The sequence below is a fragment of the Lolium rigidum genome, chromosome 1 (genome assembly GCF_022539505.1).
Source record: "Lolium rigidum isolate FL_2022 chromosome 1, APGP_CSIRO_Lrig_0.1, whole genome shotgun sequence".
Taxonomy (NCBI): Eukaryota; Viridiplantae; Streptophyta; class Magnoliopsida; order Poales; family Poaceae; genus Lolium; species Lolium rigidum.
Window position 1 is genome coordinate 83617187 of NC_061508.1, and position 6048 is coordinate 83623234.

Here is a 6048-nt window from a genome sequence, read left to right on the forward strand (position 1 = left end):
ATGGAATATGGTATGGAGACGAAGTTTGTTCGGAGTCTCGGATGGGATCCAGGACATCACGAGGAGGTCCGGAGTGGTCCGGAGAATAAGATTCATATAAGATTCATATAAGGCAATGTTATACGCACTAAATGGATATTCAAGAACAAGCAAGATGAGTTTGGAAATGTTGTGAGGAACAAGGCAAGATTGGTGGCTCAAGGTTTCTCTCAAGTTGAAGGAATTGACTTTGGAGAAACTTATGCTCCCGTGGCTCTCCTTGAGTCCATCCGTATCCTTCTTGCTTATGCATCGCATCATAACTTTAAGTTACAACAAATGGATGTGAAAAGTGCATTTCTTAATGGTCCTTTGCATGAAGAGGTTTATGTTAAGCAACCTCGGGGTTCGAGGGTCTCAACTTTCCTAACCATGTCTACAAGCTTGATAAAGCACTTTATGGTCTCAAACAAGCTCCTAGAGCTTGGTACGAGCACCTTAAAGAATTGTTGGTAGACCGTGGGTTTGATGTTGGGCTAATCGATCCCACTCTTTTTACTAAGAGGGTCAATGGGGAGCTTTTCGTTTGCCAATTATATGTTGATGATATTATCTTTGGCTCTACTAACAAAGCTTTCAATGATGAATTTTCAAAGCTTATGACCGATAGGTTTGAGATGTCTATGATGGGAGAGATGAAGTTCTTCCTTGGTTTTGAGATCAAGCAATTGAGAGAAGGAACCTTCATCAATCAAGCAAAATATCTCCAAGACATGCTCAAGAGGTTCAAGATGACCGAGTTGAAGGGTGTATCCACTCCTATGGTTACTAAATGTCATCTTGCACTTGATCCCAATGGTAAAGAGGTGGATCAAAAGGTATATTGCTCCATGATTGGATCCTTGCTTTACCTTTGTGCATCTAGACCGGACATAGTGTTGAGTGTTGGTGTGTGTGCAAGGTATCAAGCTTCTCCTAAAGAGATTCACATGATGGCTCTCAAAATAATCTTTCGATATTTGGTTGACACCCCAAGATATGGTATTTGGTACCCCAAAGGCTCAAGTTTTATTCTCAATGGATACACCGATGCGGATTGGGCGGGGGACAAGGATGATAGGAAATCAACTTCCGGGGCTTGCCAATTTCTTGGTAGGTCCTTGGTGTGTTGGTCTTCTAAGAAGCAAAATTGTATATCTCTCTCCACCGCCGAAGCCGAATATGTTGCCGCCGCAAGTGGATGCACTCAATTGTTATGGATGAGGCAAACTTTAAAGGAATACGGTGTCATTTGTGACAAAGTGCCTCTATTATGTGACAATGAAAGTGCCATCAAGATTGCCTATAATCCGGTGCAACATTCAAGAACGAAGCATATTGAGATCCGGAATCATTTCATTAGGGATCATGTTGCCCGTGGTGATATTGAGCTTATCTATGTTCCTACCAAAGATCAACTTGCCGATATATTCACGAAGCCTCTTGATGAAGCAAGGTTTTGCTATTTGAGGAATGAGCTAAATATCATTGATTCAAGGAGTCTAGCTTGACCATCTTGCAAACACACCTTTGTCTCTAAACTTTATTTGGTTTAGATGTGGGCATGGAAATAGGGGGAGTGCGGTTTAAATTATTGAGCTATCCCTCCCCCCATAATGCCAACATTAAGAAATCATTCTCTTTATATCAATATTGATATGTGAGCTTCAATGATGAGTAGTGGTTTGGGCCCAAGATATATCTTCGCGGTGCCATACCATAACACTCATATATGGTGACCTAGGCCACCACACTCTTCTTTGTGAAGAGTTGGAGTTATTTGGATTTTCATGTTCTTATTTGACAACTCCTTGTTCTTATGGGAAATCACTCTAGTTTGGCCTTATTCGCTCGTATCTTGCAAACTCGAGTGATCACGTACCATTAACAGTTTGAGCTTTCTAAACCCAAGCCTTTTCTCATCTATAAGCCATTTCCATTTTGCTCTTATGTCATGTTTTGGTAAAAACTTGGAGTTTGAGGATTTTCGGTCAGATGATCTAGGTTGCCCCATCTTATTGGTCAATATGCATCTTATATGTGTTGTGATACTTTATTACCTCACATATGGGGTTATGCAAATAACCAACAAAAGATAGGCAGGATTTCCGGTGTTCTGGAATTTTCCAGAAAACCGGAAAATCCGGCCCCTGGGCAAACCGGAAAATCCGGCCCGGCCGGATTATCCGCCCCAAACTAGGGCCGGATTATCCGGCCTGGGCAGATCTTGAAAGGGTTGAGGACGAGGCCGCGGGGGGCAAACGGTTCACAACCAGCCCCCACGCGCCTCTCTCTCCTCTCTCTCCTCTCAAGGTCGCCGAAGCTCCTCCTCCTCGCCGGAGCCGCCCCGTCCACTCCTTCCCGACGTTTTTGGGTGGATCAGGTGCTCCTCCTCCCTAGCTCTCATCTCCTCCAAGCGGCTCCTCCAATGGATGGGGGTATGGTTCACAATCCCTAACCCTAGGTGTTGTGTTTTATACATGCTATTTTCTTGGTGGAGATGTTGGCTAGTTGTTCCAAATCATGTGTAGTATACTCCTCTTGCATGCTATGTGGCCGATCTGGTCATAGACAAGTTTTTGATTGGCGATATCTGCAGATCCGCAGGGCCGGATTATCCGGCCCCCGCGCTGGCCGGATTATCCGGCCCGACCGGATTATCCGCCCCTCGGGGACACCGGATTATCCGGCCTGGAGCTTCATCGCGAGTGCAGTTTGATTCAATCTTTCATGTCTAGACTTGTACCAACTCATAGTATGTTTCTAGAGTACATTACTGTATCATACATGACTTATGAGCATTATCTTCTCTTTGCTATCCATCTTTGCTTCTCACAGGTAGTGGTTCTCGGGGTACTCGGAGACGCCCAAGACAGAACCGGTCAAGTGATGAGTATGCTTCGAATGCTCCTCGCAAGTCCAACGCTAGTAGGAGGAAGAACAAGGAAACTAGGGACAACTACAAGTCAATGGACAGTGTTTCTTATGCAGCTATCCGTCAGAAGAACTGGTATGAAGATGTTCAGAGGGATGATGAGATAGAGGACAAACGCTTCTGGTGCTTGGAGCAGGAGTTCATCTTCAAGGACATTTATGAACCCATGAGGAAAGTGAGACCCATGCAAGCTATCAATGTGGAGAAACTGAGTGTCAATGATCATTTTGCTGATGCCATCTGGGTGACTGGTAGGATGGGCTTGCAAGATCTGATGAAGATACAGTGTGACTATAGCCCCGTGTTGATCAAGCAATTCTTTGCCACCCTTGCTTTCAAGAAAGATGATGACTGCACTATGGAGTGGATGACTGGCTCCACTCATTGCCATGCTACCTGGCGCCGCTTTGCTTCAATTCTTGGAGTTCCCATGGGAGGGACTCATCGCCTTCATGGCCCCCAGAAGACAGACAAGAATGTGCTCTATGATCTCTATGACTCTTCTGGAGTTGTTGGTTCTAACAAGGGTCTCCTCCCTATCTACGGTCAGCTGCTCCGATTCTTTCGAGCCACCATTGCTCCAAGTGGTGGAAACAATGACGCACTCCGTGGAGCCCTTGTGGATCTTATGCACCTCAGCTATAAGTGTGCTCATGATGGTAATGAGAGGTCAGACTTCACCCTTGATATTATGGACTTCATCTTCAATGAGATTCATGATGCCATGGTCTCCCGGACTACCATGCCCTATGCACCATATATCCAGCTCCTCATCAACAACTCTGCTAATATGACTGAAAACTTGGATCGGTTCCCGAAGGAGACTCACTCTGTCAAGAAGGCTTACAAGAAGAAGCCAGTTCCCCGTGCTGCTCCTGCTCCTGACTCCTTCATGGGAGATGCCCGCTCTAGTGGCTTTGCCCCTGCTCGTCATGCTGATATTCCTGCCATGAAGAAGCAAGTGAAGAAGCTTAGTTGGTTTCAGCGTCACATCCTGTGCATGAACATTGAGATCCATAAGGAGAACTATGCGGCCAGCCGAGAGCGTTATGAGATTCAGCATACTCAGGCGGTTATTCTTCACAAGCTCAGTGGTGAGCAAGGTCCTCCGCCTCAGCCTCCAGTTCACCCAGGTTACAGTGGGTGGCAATCGTCACAGGTTCCTTGGAATGATATTGAGGATTGCATTCAGAGGGCCAACTACACTCACAGCTCTCCTCCTGCTCCTGACACTGGAGATGAAGATGAAGAGGAAGAGGAACAGGCGTACCAGACCGATGATGAAGAAGGCTCCGAGTGATCTCCTTGGGGGCGAGTAGCATCGCGCTTTTTCCCTTTTTGGCGTCTCGATGCCAAAGGGGAGAAGTGTTCTATTAGGTTATTCTACGGGATTTGCATGGCGTTTGGGCACAAGCATATGCGTTTATCATTCTTTTATTGCTTGTGTCCTTCTTTATGTCGTCTATTTGAACTATTTGGCTTTGTGGATTATTCCGTTCAAAACTATGTGCTATGTGGTTGTGAGACATCGTATTAAGGATTTCGGATTTCTATATGTTGAGACCAAGGTTTATTATATGGTGTGTGATATTATATATCCGGTATTATATATCTCCATATGGGTATGATCTCTATCACCTTGTCTCAACTCCATATTTGTCTATGTCTCTTGTTTCAAGCTCATGTTGGATACCTCTTGTGTTGAGGCACCTCACACCTATATGATTGTGTATTTGTATTGAAATGCAAACTACTTGTATGCACACATGTAGGGGGAGTGCCTCTATGTTTTGCCAACATGTTTGCTTTCTTTTGTGCTTTCCTTGCAAATCCGTGTATTGTCATCAAACACCAAAAAAGGGGAGATTGAAAGAACATCTCTCACAATGTGTTTTGTGTGTTTGATGTCAATGCATGTGATACACTAATGTTTGATGAAGTGGTGCAGGAATTATATAGATACATGTATATGAGTGACGTGTGTGGAAAAACGACTCAAAAGAAAGCAGAAAAAGTTTCACCAGGCCGGATAATCCGGGCCAGATATTTGCAAAATATCCGGCCCCCAATTTCTGGCTAAGGACTCGAGGCAATGTGGCTCTGTACAAGGGCCAGATTATTGGCCGGACATTTGGCCGGATTTGCCCCAAGACCGGATAATCCGGGCCGGATATTTCCAGAATATCCGGCCCCCAAAAATCGTCTAAGGACCAGAGGCAAAGTGGCTCAGTACAAGGGCCGGATTATTGGCCGGACATTTGCCCGGATTTGGCCCAAGACCGGATAATCCGGGCCGGATATTTCCAAAATATCCGCCCCCCCAAAAATCGGCTAAGGACCAGAGGCGACGCGGCTCAGTACCTCCCTGGACATGGGCCGGACATTTGGCCGGATTTTCCCCAGGGCCGGATTTTTGGTGGGGGGCGGATTATCCGGCCCCAACTTAGGCCGGATTATCCGCCCCCCCCCCCCGAAACCTCCAACGGCTGGATTTTAGGGGGGGTATTTATACCCCACTTCTTCTACCTTGCTCCTTGCTCAATCATTGCACAAAAATCTGCCAAGTCTCACCACCATTAGAGCCACCTCAAGAACTCAAGATTTGCAAGATCTCCTCCCTCACCCAACCAAAGCTCTTGATCTTTGGAGATTCGAAGGAGAAGACACCGATCTACATCCTCACCGAAGCGATTTACATTCCCCCCTCATTTGTTTGAGGGCCCCCTTTCTAGTGTTCCTCTTTAGATCCCTAGTTGATTTGTGTTGATGTATTGTTGTTGATTGTTGTGTTGTTACAGATTTGGGAGCCTCCAATTTGGTTGTGGATGTGTGCCCCAATAACTTTGTAAAGGCCTGGTTTCCGCCTCGAGGAAATCCCTTAGTGGAAGTGGGCTAGGCCTTCGTAGCGTTGCTCACAGGAGACCTGAGTGAAGTCTTCGTGACTGTTGGTCTGGCTTTCGTAGCGACCACACTCCTCCGAACGTAGACGTACTTTCTTGCAAAGGAAGGGAACTACGGGAATCAACTATGTGTCTCCGTGTGCTCCACTCTCGGTTACCTCTATCCTTTATCTCCTCTATATTGTATTGCTATAT